At 39.6% G+C, this 15,343-nt stretch overlaps 1 protein-coding gene across 2 annotated transcripts in view; it reads left to right on the forward strand.

The window, feature by feature from the left end:
* The window catches only part of SLC35F3 (solute carrier family 35 member F3), a 96,870-nt gene that overhangs the window by 20,098 nt on the left and 61,429 nt on the right, over window positions 1-15,343 (forward strand). The gene's annotated exons all lie outside the window — the stretch shown is intronic.

Genomic DNA, 15,343 nt, shown 5'->3' on the forward strand with positions numbered 1-15,343 from the left:
TCCTGGTCTACTGTTTGAGAAACACTATTTCCTTAACATGACTTTCATTAGTGGAATATTCATTTAGTGTGGATCCTAGTGCACATTGTAACCAATTCTTTTAAAGGTGCAAACAGAAGTTGTTTCTTCTTCAGAGTGCATATATACAAATGCTTTTTCAAAAATAAATAAAAATTAAAAACCTGCTCTTGAGGGCTTTAGCTGTGCATGATGCCCCATTCTAAATCCAGCTTAAAATCACAAGTTCTTTAGTGAATAATAGAATGCCAGGATCAACTTTAAAGACAAACAAATGAAACCAAACAGAAAAAAGCTGGGTTGATGTGGCAGCCTTCTGGGACCTGCAGCAGGAAGCTGGTGTTTGAGTTTTCATTTTTCTCTGCTGGTTGGTGGGTGAAAGTATAGTTTTGTTTTTTGCTGATGTGCTGCCAGCATTGTTATTGCTGTTAGGGGTAGGGTTTGTTTTTTTTGTTCTATTTTATAATGTATTTATGTATATATTCTTCATTGTAAGTTGCTTGAAGACATGTTAGGTGGCAAGGGACAGATAAATTTAATAAAGAAATAAAACTTAAAGTGATATGGAAGTCTCTAAATAATGGAAATTCAGTAAGCTGAATACTTCAATGGGCATGCCTCTCTGATTTCTGATACTCTATTTTTTATGGTCTCTTTTCAAAATTCAAAAGTAACTTAGGAGGATACAAACCTTGGCACACATACCCTGGAGTTAGCCCTGCTGAACACAGCAGAGCTTACTTTTCTTGGTAAACATGCATATGATTGTTCCCGCGGGCTCGCAAGGCTTGCGGGCGACAGCCTGCAGCACGGAGCATGGGGCGCCCTCCGCAGGACGCCCCGTGCTTCGCACAGGTGTCGGCAAGCCTTGCGCGCCCAGGGGAATTCCCCCCGGGCGTGCAAGGCTTGCGGGCGGCAGCCTGCAGCGCAGAGCACGGGGCGCCCTCCGGAGGACGCCCCATGCTTCGCGCAGGTGTCGGCAAGCCTTGCGTGCCCGGCGGGAGTTGCCGCCGGGCTCGCAAGGCTTGCTGATAGTAGCCTGTTCTGGGGGCTGGGGTCGGGGGAAGCTCGGGCTTCCCCCGCCCCAGCCCCGCGGCTGGGGGGGGGAATATTTTAAATTCATCCCCCCCCCCCAAATGAGGTGTGTCCTATGGGCCAGTGCGCCCTATAGGGCAAAAAATACGGTAATCATTCTGAAATCTCAGACCACTATTAAGTCTACCAGTTGGCATACTCACAGTGAGAATCTGGTTTCAATTTTTGAAGAATGGATTATTTTTTAAAATTATCTACTTATACTAAATAGAGGAGGTAAGCTACATTTAATGAATAAACTAGAAAAAATCATTTCATATTAAGTAAGCTCATGTTACTCACTGAAAAGGCCATGAATGTCTGTTGGGAAATAAAGAGGCAAAAGGGTAAGCAGAGGAAATGAATGAAAAAGACAGATGTTGGATAAAATCTAGACTAAAGCAGGGAAAAATAGTTTCGTATACAGTTCTTCTGCCTCTGTTTTATTTTATCTATTATATAAAGTGCAGCACAGATCTCTGCAGAGTTCACATTACTAAACAGTAACATTGAGTTAATGATTTTAGGTCCTGATCTTAATCTCCCTAATCAGTCAAAATTTACACTGAGATTTTGTAGAAGCAAATGAAACAATGACTTGGGCTCAGTATACATATGTTAGTGGCATGGAAGCTGCAACAGCATGTGTGCAACAGCACATGACCACATGTGCATCTCCATAAGCTTGGAACCATGTGGAATACTCCAAAGTTCCCTGTTGCCTTTGGACAGACAGATTATCAGTCTGATCCCTCCAAGAAACGTATGGCAGCATACATGGGATTAACCCCTTTTATTTCTACAACAATTCTGTGAGGTAGGTTCGACTGAGACATAAAATGACTCATAGTCACCTAGTGAGCTTAATGACTTGAGCAGGGTTTGGGACATGGTGCAACAGACACAGTTACCACTGTACCACATTGTCAAGAAACAAATATCACAAGGGTCTTTAATTTTTTTTATTTGCAACCTAAAGTAAAAAATGGTTTAACTCATTAGATCATCATCCTACAATATGCATTTCTTATGTATTTATTATACATGTATATAACTTCCTTTAAGAAAGTTTTCAGGGCAGCTCAGTGGCACTGGCAAAGCTTTGTCACTCGGCCAAACCATATCTGAGTTAGGAGATCCATGAGTGTGTGTCCTTAAAATAACTACAACAAAAATCCTCCTTCTCTCGTAACTGCTTTAAATTTTGTTGCCGTCACAGCACTGAAGGGGATGTATGTTGAACCTTTTCTTCCTGCAGCATTTTCTTGATCTAAAGCTCACCCTTTGAAGCTGCTGTTAGCCCTGCTGGGGGCAGTCGTGGTTGGCGGAGTGGCATAGACCTGCTTTCTGAACACTGAATTGACAGGAACTAGTGTCTCTTCCCATTCCTGAAAGGGGAATGTGCAGGAAGCTCAGTGTGATGCTGTTGCAGCAGCAGAGCCATCCTGGCACTCCTACCACCACACCTGCACTGTGCTGAGCTCCCCATGCATCACTCCTCTCCCTCTCAGAAACCAGCAGTGACATTTGGTACTTAGAAGACAGGTAAGCAGTGCTGCCCCACTGTTTTCTACTGGAAAGGGACATAGTTAAGATAGAAATACCTAAATATTTTCTGCTAGATGACTAATAGCAGCTTGGGAAAGTGTTCTCGTTCTGGAAAATGGCATAGGCAAAAGGGTTAAATACCATCACGGGAAATTTAAACCAATTTTTAACACATTAGGAGACCCATTCATGGATTTCCCGCATTGCCTGTGGCTTGAGTCTTTATTGGCAGAATTGCTCTGCCTTCAATGAGAGCATTGTGTAATCACAGTCCCAACTGAAGAACTGGCTGATTTCTTTTCCCCATCCTAATTGCTACTTTATTTCCAAGGTGGAAGAAAAATCAAGTAACTGTGCAGAACAACTACTTCTCTACATGGTACATAAAGTTTCCTTTCCTTGTATAGTTGCTTTTAAATTAGCCTTTTCCTCTAGTCTCAGCAGTGAACAAGACAACTTCAGTATGAAGTTATTTCAAAACACATTTTAATTTTTGACTGCAGTTTTTAAGGGGAAATAAAAACAGACTAGGAGCTGTGGTGGAAAAGCCCATGCACTGTGTTTTTTAAACAACCTTTCTTCTCCTACCCTTTTCATGGAGGGGCTGCAGGACAGTGGTAGAATTTGCCTGCTTTGCATGCATGAGGTTCCGGGTTCAGTGTCCGCCATTTCCAGTTTGTTTGTTTGTTTTTAAGGCTCACCTACAAGTGATGGGAAATACCCTTTTTCTGGAGCTCTGAAGGGCTGCTAGCAGTCAGAGTAGAAAATGTTGCACCCAATGGAGAAATCAAATAACCTGGGTTAAGACACCTTCTTGCATTTGCTGTGTTCACCAGCTCTGTAGAATGGAAATGGACAATCATTGTCATGATGCAAACCACTAGCAGTGACCTAGGCAGTGACCTCAAGGGAGAGATGCCAGCTCAGGAAGGCTGAGATAAAATATGTATTTTTAAGTTAATTTTTGATAATAAAAAATTGAGTTTTCAAATATATTTGAATATAAATCTAAATACAGAGTTCCATGGAATTTTTTTTTTTATTTTAAAAATTGCAGATTAATATAGAAACAAGACTTACAAATGAGCACATGCAAAACTGGCATGAAATGCACATACAGTGATCTGTCCATCCCTGTGTCCAGCAAAAGAATGTAACCTAGGAGGAGTATGTAAGAACTGTGTTAGCACCAAGCGCTCAGGGAAGAAGTAATTTGCTCCCTTGGACCTGTCCAGGGTACTGAAGGAGCTGTCTTTGATTACTCTTGTTTCCCCGATGTCATACTTTCAGCTTTAAAGTGAGCAGACAGTTCTAGCTCATTGACCTCAGACTGTTCTCTATCCACTGACAGACTTTTCCTCCTTCAAACCCCATGTTAGATTCATCTTCAGTAGGACTGGACAATCATAGACCTGCTCTGTATCTCTAGAGTCAGCTCTTCAAGTTATACAAGGACACTTCACAAGTGTTAAAAACTTGTAGGTTTGACAGGGCAGGGGTGCCACCTGTTCACTTGAGTTATAGGAGTAGAACCAGAAATGTCTAAATTCCTGGGTTAAAATCAAGGTGGTTTCCTTGATGAACAAACATGCCTGTGCTTATGTGAATCTAAGGTCAGGTCAAGGACAAAGGAAGTTCTTTTGGTTGCACAAAAAGCGGGTTGTGAGAGCAGAAAAACAGTGACTGTAGTGAACTTCTATGCTCTTATTTGAGGTAGAAGAGATATTTAAACCCTAAGTTCTTGTGGCCTCTCTGGATTGTTGATAGCTTACATTAAATTACTCAGTTAACAAATAAGAATAACATTCTTGTTTCCATCATGGGGCCTGAAAAACTGTGTAGCAAAACAGAAGAGTGAATTATTGCAATGACAGCTGGTCTTCTTCAGGTTTTTGGTTGTTGTTTTTTTACAAATGGCCTAAAAATATTCACATTAAGTTGTACCAAAACATGTACTAAAGAGCAACTACTCTTAATAAAAGGCTTTGTGGCAAAGTTAGTATGATTCTTCACTGAACCTGATGTAATTTCTGTCTGTGTGCATAGCAGTAACCTTGAATATGCTAAGCACTTGCAACAATGGACTTGTTTGTGTGAATTCTTCACATATAATTTCCACTTCTTGGTGGTTGAGTTAGTATTAAACAGATGAAGGGCTTAGGTGCAGCAAATGTTTAATGCCTGCAATCTCCTCTCGATGTATGCTGAGCACTGAACAGGTTTCTGCTAGTCCGAAGAGTACATGAGATATAGCTTGATCAGCATAGTGGTCCAGTGCAAAACAGAGGCTGTAGTTCAATTCTGTAGCTTCTAGCTGGTATCTTTATTTTGAGGAACAATTCTCTTCATTTGCAGTTTAGTGCTTCAGCATTAAATCAGCCCTATAAAAAATTGTGGCCAGGAATCAGCTTTGAGGGAGAAATAAATGACAGGCACATCATAACTTCTCAGCTAAATGAAACAGTGTTTTCACTCAGGACAGTAAGATGAGGATAGATGCAAATATTTCCACTACATTTTCAAGTGGTCAGCAGTGGACATTTCACTGGGTTCTAGCCAATGGTGGCTTTGCACTAGTAGAAAGCAGTTCTGTTTGTAAAAGGTGCAATTTTTCTAATTTAACTTATTCTCCCAGCAGCTCCTGAGGAAACAGCATGAGATATGACACAGGTGGCCACTTTGGAAGTGTGGAGGCAAATCACTGAAAATTAGGTAGCTTAGCTTGTGTGAGTGGAAGTGCTTTGTGCTAGCACAAAGCCACCACCATATACAACTCAATGGTAGTTGGTCAGAACTGTGTTGTATAAACAATAGCTTGATCTATAAGTTTGTTCTGGTATAAGCTTTCGTGTGCATGCACACTTCTTCAGATACACTGAAGCAGAAGTCACCAGACCCTTATATATAGTGGGAGGGTGGGGGGGGTATTTCTCAGAAGGGTAGTAGGAGATGGGTGATTGGCTTAATGGGTATGGTAAAATGGGTATAAGGTGTTACTGGACATTTATTTATTTCTATTTCTATTTCTATTTCAACTGCGCCAGACCAACACGGCCACCTACCTGAATCTTGATCTATAAGCCCTTTCATTTTTATTGTAGTTTGTGCTCTTTTAATTATCAGATTAAAAGGTTGGACTGTAGATGCAACAGAGATGAGATGCAATACGGGAATCAAAAGGAATCTGCTTTCAATAAGGACAGCAATAAAGAATGTTTGCCTGTCTTTTTTAAAAAAGGCAGAATGTTTCTAATTATCTTGTTTCTTTATTGAGGAAAATACAGTATTATCTGCATTTTGATTCTTATATTCCATGCTGTAAAGGCATAGCATTGAATAAAAACAGCACTCCCCGCCCCCATGTTGGAGGAATGCTTGCATGAAAAACGTTGTTTTAGATCACTGAGGCTTATAGGCTAATGAAAGATCTACTTGGCCTACTTGGCTATGACCACTCTTTTGTCCATAACATACATTAAAACCCAATGAATAGCCCAGTAGAAATAAGGCTTCCCAGTGATGCAGTGGGATAGTAAACAATCCGATCCACATGTAACACTAAGCCATGCCATGGCTTAGCATAAACAGGCAAACAAGCAGGTTCCCAGAGAAAAGGTCATTACTGATTTGCTCTTTCTTCAGTGTCACTGCCATGCAGCTGTAAAATAACCTATATTACATCTGAGTCTGGGCTTATCTCCAGACAAACCATGAGAGGTGGCCAAGGTTTGTCCTATGACTTACCCCTTGTGGTTTGTTTGGGTGAGAAAATGCTCAGAACCGATTTGAGTCCACCACACCACCTCAGCAATACAGTTGGATCCCTGGATGCTTTAAGCTGAAGTTCAGCATCAGCTGGAAATGTTACTGGAAGTGGGGAATTGTCTCAGTCTTCACATAAATTGCACATACTCTAATGATGTTCTGCAACACAAGCAACAAGTATCTTGGCAAAAAAAATAAAGTCTGAAAATGATCACACCCTACTGAGTGCAACAGAGCTTACTTCCTAGTGAATATGTTTAGGATTGCAGCCAATGCACTACAATTACCATCTCTGCAATAAAAGCTTTGCACAGTAACAACTAGTGCCAGTTTAGAGAGCTCTAGTCAGGATGAGTCCTTTGTATTTTTCTGTGGCAATGTTAGGAACAGAAAATTAGGAACAATTTCCTGAGAAGTAAAGATTGTGTCTGCCCCATATTAGCAATACCATCACAAGCAGCTCTGCAGTGTAGAGGGTTTTGAAGGAGCTAGGGCTTCTGCTACCAGACTACTTCACTTCTTCGTTATTTTTCTTTTGGTTGCCTTGGTTACTACAGTTAAACTCATTCTAGGTTTATCAGGCATTCTTACCTCTGTATCTTTTTGTTGCTTTTTTTAATCCTTGAAGATTTTGTATGGAACAATCCTATATGGGTTATTCTTGCAATAAAATTGGAACATATTTGAGTAGACAAATAATGTTTACTGATTTATTCTGATTTCTTGTTTTTCTGTCTTCCCAAACTTGATTTGCCTTTAACAAACTACTTTTGGAAGAAATAAGCTTCCATTAAGGAATAAAAAGTTTACAAGGCTTTTCTTAAACTACATGTTGTTGCTTAGAATAGGGTGATGCATGAAAATGTTGAGAACTGTAGCTTTGAAGAAAGTATATTTATTTTATTTTAAAATTTTATATCCCACCAATTTTTAAGAAGAAATTCAAGGCAGTTAACAACACAAAATCAACAGTAATACAAAAAATATTTCAAATCTTAATCATTGCCATGAAAATACACTGGGAGAGATCATATGGAAATTTGGGGTGCGGAGTCAGTCCTCCAACACCACCTTCTAGGTCCTGTCTCTTAGGAATGAATAGAGACAGAGTCTTCATTATGGCAACCAAGAGAATTTCCATGCCAAAGACAGACTGAAAAATGCTTGGAGCTGTGCCACCCAAACTCTCTCTCATACCTTACCCCAAAAGGGACTTTCAATATTAGGTAAGGTAAAGGGACCCCTGACTGTTAGGTCCAGTTGCAGACGACTCTGGGGTTGTGGCACTCATCTCGCTTTACAGGCTGAGGGAGCCGGCGTTTGTGCACAGACAGTTTTTCCGGGTCATGTGGCCAGCATGACTAAGCCGCTTCTGGTGCAACAGAACACTGAAACCAGAGCAGCGCATGGAAACGCCGTTTACCTTCCCGCTGGAGCGGTACCTATTTATCTACTTGCACTTTATGGCGTGCTTTTGAACTGCTAGGTTGGCAGGAGCTGTGACCGAGCAACGGGAGCTCACCCCGTTGCGGGGATTCGAACCGCCAACCTTCTGATTGGCAAGCCCAGGAGGCTCAGTGATTTAGACCACAGTGCCACTCGCGTCCCATCAATATTAGGTTATACTTATCCAAATCAGAGGAGTCCAAATATGGACCCCCAAATATTATGTATTTAACAAAATGTATATAATACTTGATAGAGGCCACATTATTGACTCTTTCAATATGTAAGGTACCAAGTCATTGCTTGCAGCAGCATTTGTTACTCTGTACCAATCAAAATAGCTCCAAGCAATTTTACTTGCATGCCAAGAACTCTGATCACCACAGTCCCTTAGCCTGAGGACCAAGATGTGAGAGTGCCACTCTAGGTTTTGTTTTGTTTTTTAAAAAAATAAATTATTATTTGATGTTTGTGTTTGAGAACAAACTGTTTTGTGACACTTGTTTTTATGAGTAAGAAGACTAATTTCCATTTGGCTCTTTATTTTACCCCAAGGCCCTGGGATTATATGGGCTTAAAATCTAAGTAAATAGATCCTTCACCTCTTAGGTCATGTGGTAAAACTGATTACTTCAGGGAATGCATTAAGCTTCCATTCTTTGTATGTATTTGGAGTTGAGATGCCTCTTCTTTTCAGGTGGGTGGGCATAACAGAGTCTGCCCTTACTCTCCCACATCTCTCCCCACCCCAACACTTTGAAGTCATACCGCTTCCTTCCTCCCCACCCCCTGCACTTCAGGCACTGACTCTACATATCCAGGTTAATGAAGGAACAGTAGTGTTAAATTCTTGATATACTTCATGCATGAAAATTAATAAAAAACTTTGTTAAAAGAAGGAGGAGGAGGAGGAGGAGGGAAGCTGATCTGTTTACTTCCAAATGAGAAAAAACTCTTTTGGAAAGACAGCTTCTGAATCTTTGGCAGCAATACATTTTAGAAATTAATTTTTAGGATATTTTCATTTGAAATTCATGTTTTATTATATGTATAGCCTGGTTAGGGCAAGTTACAGCAATTTCACCATAGCCAAAGTTTTGCCATGATGCAAACTCTAAATTCTTGTGCTTCGCTTCCCCTTCGTTTTAAAGCAAACCTTGCAAGGACTGACAGAAATCAACATCTCAGCACAATTGTTTATATGAGTAAGCTGAGGGATGAGGCAGAAGTATCCAGAGTTCTGAGGAGCACATTCAGTCTTTGCACTACACAAAACAGATACATTCACTGCAGTGCAACTGTTGAATCCACTGTGTTTTGTCGTTGTTACTGTACATGTATAAAACTATACTTTTAAAATATAATTCTTAACTGATCATAGATTGTAGGTAGTTTGTAGGCAGGTGTTTAAATGAGTGGAATTGAAGCAAAAATACATTTTTAAAAATCACAAGTTGTATGAGCTAGCATAAAACAAATAAGCTAAGGGGGCTGAAGGCTTAAGCAATGCAGACATCAGGTAAGGCTCAGGTTCCCAAACATTAGTTGCTTCCACCATCCACTTTCCATTAAATTTAATGAACAATGAAGAGAATGAAGGTGTACCGCTGTGCCTACCCTCTGTCCTGCTGATGAGACTGATTTATTACTTCATGTTGTGTCTTGCCAAGGTTACAAGAAGTTACCTCAGAACTGAAAAGAAAAGGAGTGAGAGAAGGCAAGGGGAGAAAAAATACTGCTAAAATTCTGAAGTAAAATCATTTACAATGAAAACTTACATTTGTTGATTGTGCAAATGCAGAAGGACATTTTATACTGCAACACAGAAGCCCAGTAACACACCTTATTTGCAAGCTTTGGCTTATCTGGAGCAAGATAAACCATGAGTCCAGGTTTGGCTGTAACACTAAGTCAAACCATGGTTTATCTAGTGTGGCAGCAACAAGACTGGGGAGGAGTGCTGTTTTAGAGGCAGTTCAGAAGGGGAAATCAGAGATGCTCTAAACTATGCTTTAAGATTATGGCTTGTTCCAAACATGGTGTTGTACAACTGCTAGAGTTGGTGTTCAGGATTTGAGTTGGCCAAGAAGTTTTATTAGCAGTTTTATTACCAGTAGAACAACAAAGAACAGCAAAGCAGATTTTATGTCCTTTCATCGTTGGGAAGCCCTTTGTCAGCAATGAACAAGCTCCAGACCACGTTCCTTGGCATACTCTGCAGTCCTGAACAACAGTAAGATTTCATATCAATAATAATAAGCAAGGGATAAGCCACAATTTCTCCATTAAAGAAGCCACAGGCAGCTTGGAAGGAAGGGACGCAGGCCCAAGGCTTGTTCATATCTCTGCTTATTAAGCCAAGATATAACCATCTTGGTTTTAGAACCAGGCTACTTACAGTGTTGCTACTGCTATGTGCTCAACAATGATTTCAGTCTAAAGCCAACCTCAGCAATACAGTAATTGTATTCAGTTACAATAATCTTTAATTATACCCATCTCAAGAACAGGTGCAGATGAGTCAGACCTTTAACATGTTGAAGATTATAATAACTCAATCTAAATTATTTCTACATTTCAAGGTTTCAAAGTCCTATAGTTGCCTGGCAACTACAGAGGAAAATGCAAGCATGAAAATGCTTTTAATTGTGGAAATGGCACTTAAAATGTTAAGAGTTTCACATGAAATTTTATTTGATTCCCTGATTCTTTCATCTGGATTATTTGCTTTAGAGCTCTGTTAATGCAAACCTATATCCAAAGACAAAAATAAATAAATCTCAGCAATAGGCAAATATGGTAAATTAATATTTCTCTAGGTGTGCAAAGCTGGGATGGTGCATAGATTAGCTCATATTGATGTAACTGTAGCAACATCTTAGTATAGAAAATGGGTTTTTTATATGCTGCTTTCTTCAGTTTCAAATTGTCCCACCCGTCTTTTATCTAATTTTGCTTATATGCACTGCTGAGCCACAGCATCAATGGCTGCTTCTAATCCCTGCCATTGGGACAGCTAAATCCTCATGGATCCTGTGGCTGACAAAATGTCTAGGATGCTACATAAGGGAAGTGATACCCTGTCTACTCTCAGTAAAATCACATATCTTCTCTACTCAACTCTGTGTTCCATGGCACCTTTGAGTAGCACAGCACTACTACACTTAGAGGATGTGGCTGTTACTTCCCTAGAAGAATCAGCATACCATTTCACGACACCAGAACAATCCCACAAATGATTATGTTGTGTTTGTGCAACATCCACTGCACTCCATTCTGAATATGTTTTTATCAGCACTACTGCTTATAGCTCCTCCTTTGGTCAGTAACTGTGTGTAGGGTTTGCCATCAGTAAGGCTCTGCATTACTGTTATAAATGGAGCTGTTCTTGTCACAGGAACAACAGAAATAAAGTCAAAAGCATCTGAAGAAATCTTGCCTTTCTACTTCAGATCACCTAGACAGCTACCAGTAGATCTCAATCTACCATCTACTGCCTCTGGGTTATCAATTTGAAAAGATAATATCTGATTCATTTATTTGATTTGTGTGGCATTTAAAATCGATGATTAGCCTCACAGAGCTTAATTGATCAATTATCTTCAATTTGGATTTCAAGTAATTGGTTACATGAAATAGTTGGTTACATGAAAGAAAAAAATAGATTTTTTTAAAAGCATGAGCTAAAAATAGACCCTTTCATGTCAGATGCACCTGAACCTACTTATGTTGGGATTACTTTCCAGCCTTGGATATCAGCAATGAAGCTTTGATCCTCCATATAATTTCTGCTTGAAGGTGTAATCATCTTTAGAAGTGCTGCTTTCTTCCAAAAGTGCATGTTGTTCACCTCTTCAATAGCTTCATGGAGAACAATTAAAAGGAGGAAACATAAAAATTGATATTAAAGTTTGCCATCAGCTCTGATGGGAGCATTATCTTGAAACTAAGTAGTGGTGTGCATTTGAGTCGGACAGATCCATAATCCCAACATCCTTTTTATTTCCTTGTAGTGGTGGCCTGGCTCAGTTGTTGGAGCAATCTGGATCTGTTTGCTCCGACATCACCTGTCTCCATTGCATATCCTTTCTATTTGTTTTCTGGATTGCATATGTTAATCTGTTATGGGTTGGTTTGTGAGATAGTTGATAGTTTGTTTCCAGGCCCCAAATTCATGCCCCAAATACCTGAAAGGCTACCTCCATCTGTAAAGACCCTCTTAGGTGCCAAGATCGGTGGAGGGTGCCCTCATAATTGTTTTACTCAGAAGCTTTGGGGGGTGGAGGCCCAGGAGAGGTCATTCTCTATGGCTGCACCAAACTTGTGGAACTCCCTTCCCACAGAGATACATCCAGAGGCATACCTAGGCTCCCTTGTGCCCTAAAACAAGGAGATGTGCCCTAAAACAAGGAGATGTTTTAGTGCCCCAGTCCTTTCCAGAGCAGTGGAGGAGCAGCCTGGGGAGCACATGGGAAGGTGGGCTCCTAGCCACTCCTAGCCAGATTTAGAGGCATGATTTTTACCTGCCCCGCCCCCCAGAACTTTCATTATACTTCAAAGAATGCTGAACATGCACCTCTTTTGACATTTTAGGTATATATGTTTAGGACCCACCTTATTCTTTGTAAGTTGCTTTAAACTGTTTTTACTATTGCATTTTAATATTAATGTTATGTTTTAATAGCTGTAATCCACCCTGGGGCCTTAGGGTGAGGTACCTTAAGGTGTAATCATCATCATCCGGTCTTTTAGACAGGGACTTTGACTAGAGGTCCTGGTTCCTTCAAACTCTTACCTATGACTTTGATGTAGGAAAGAGGGAGTTGTAGGAAGGGACAATGGATGATTGGATTATAAATATTAACTAAACACAATTGTGATTTATTTCATTTCGTCCTTCCAGCTGGTATGAGCTTTTTTTATTAATGAAGTTATTAATATTAATATTTTCAATGTTATAGTGCTGTAAAAGCCTATTTTGGACTTAATGGTCTTGCCAAATAATAGCGTTGATCACATTATTTTAATAGGCAACAGATGTATTCAGAATTCTGATGCAAAGGCAGCAATATTGTTCCTAAAAATGTCAATAGTACAAAACACAGGAGGAATTAAATCAGACCTTTTTTATTTAAAAAAAAAACCCACCCCACCCCAAATCCGCGAAAATTGCTAGCAGGGAATTTAATGTTCAGAAAGCAAAATAAAGATTTGTAGAAGGGATTTGTGCTTTTATGCCTTTAGGAAAGCATTCAGACCAAGTCAGAGAAGTAAAAGGCAACAATTTGCTGCTGCTAATTCCTTCATCCAAACTGACCTTTGTAATCTCTGAATTTAAGCTGTGATTCAAATCTAATGCCTGAGCTTTTGACAAGTGAGGCAAACCCTGGGGATTTGTGGTTATTTGTTTAAAATATTTCTACACAATCTCCTTTGTGCTTAAGGTCACTCACAACAGCTTGTGCACCATGTGTTGCTGGTAGAACTGAGTGGAACCATGGATCCCAAATTTATCTTGTGCATGTGTTTTGATTAATTTAAGCAGTAGTGCTGGTCTTCATTCCCCTGAAGAATTCTTCATTTCCTGAAGAATTTGGCTGTCATGCCTGAGTGCTACATATCAGGGTATAGGCAGAAAACAAGTATTGTAGTTATCATCATAGGCTGAGGAGCAAATACCTGGAAGTCCTCTTCACACATAACTGATGTTGAATATTATAATGATTTTCATCCTGGGGCAGTGCTGCCATAGCATTATCCTCTTGCGTAGGAAGAGACAACTGGACTGATTTCAATTACTCTCCCTCTTTGTCACTGATCAAACACAAGGAGGATAATATCCAGTCACAGTGGAGATGGGGGGGGGGGAATGGTGTGACACATCACAGAAGGTGCGTGATCATTTAGAGGGGTGGTTCGAGTGGAGAGTGATTTATTTACATTTATATATGAAAGTTTAGACTGCCGTACAGAAAATACCAGGGTGTTGTACAACAATAAAACAGCTTTAAAAACAATGCAAAAATCTTTAAAGTGATTGGTGAAGAAGAAGACAGTTCATTTTTTAAAAAATAGAGTTAAAAACGGTGCATCTTTTGATGAAAGTGAGTTTAATCTTCAGTGAAGTCACAATTGCTATCAAACCAATCAGTATCACTTAAGATTCCACCAAGCATTGGCATTTTACCTTGGAATTTTTTTATTATTATTAAAGAGAAATACAAATATGTAACTGAATCAGGAGAGAAGAAATAGCTACACAACATGTTACCATACATTCTGTAAACCAGCAAACAATTTTTCTGAAATGAAACAAATGCTCTACATTTATTGTTTTAAACTTATTTGATTAAATACTGGGCATACTAGCAGAGTAGGTGTGATGTTTTAATATAAAATTATTTGCCAAATTTTAATCAACCATTTTTTTATGTTTAGAACCCATTTCTTATTCTACAGATTCTTCCCCACCCCCACCCCCAAATTAACATTAGCTCTCTTAGGTCATGCATTATGTAAACAGGGGTATAACCTAATAATAACACTTCAGGGGCTTCTAGTTTAGTGTGGGTCATTATTCAGCTGATACCTAAATAATTTCTTTCCAACATTCAACATCCACACCAGACAGGGATCTATGTACCTTTATTATTGCTGCCTATCCAAGACAAATCTACACCTGTCATTTTTAAAATACTGATGGTATCAGCAGCCATTTAGATGCTGCTCTTAACTGTGCCTCTCTCAAGATGTCCTGACATTCCCATCTTCAAAATATATTGCCAAAAATTATCTTCCACTTCTCCTACTTTAGTATTTAATTGCTCTCATATTTATATGTATATTGACACCAACACCTTACACATTTCCCCAATTTATTTTAGCAATGCTAAGTAGAATGCTAAGTAGAACTACTTCACTCATAGTTTCTTCAGCAGCAGCAAATGTAGCCAAATAAAAGTAAATGGAAACTTGAAAATACCGTACTCACCAGGTCCATGTTAGTTAAACATATTCTCTTTCCTCCCCTTTTCCTCCTCAAGCTTTTCTTTGCACAGTGAAGCACTACTTGCAAGTTGTTGCCTCAGATGCTTCCTGTCTTTTGGATTCGCATGCACTCTGGGTCTCTTCCACTGTGTCTGGTGTTCTTCAACTTCTGTACCTGGAGTTGCAGACTCATTCATTGCATGCCTCATCAGCTCTGGCTCTGGCATATTTTTATTGTTTATATGCAACATTAACTCAGAATATTAGCTGCCCTTTTGATTTGTCATCTTGACTTTGTTGAGTCCAAGTACTTTCTTGTTTTGAACTTGTGGCTGGGTTGTTTTTTTGACTCAGAGTATCTTTTTCACTTTACTTGAGGGACCAAGATATTTTTGGGGGGGGGACCCTTGCTAACCCCATAATTCGTTGTGACTGACGATCCATAAGACCTGTCATCCCATACTTTTGTGCATCTGAGCAGCCTGGTTTGTTATGATGGCAGGAA

The sequence above is a fragment of the Podarcis pityusensis genome (assembly GCF_964106645.2).
Source record: "Podarcis pityusensis genome assembly, chromosome: 3".
Taxonomy (NCBI): Eukaryota; Metazoa; Chordata; class Lepidosauria; order Squamata; family Lacertidae; genus Podarcis; species Podarcis pityusensis.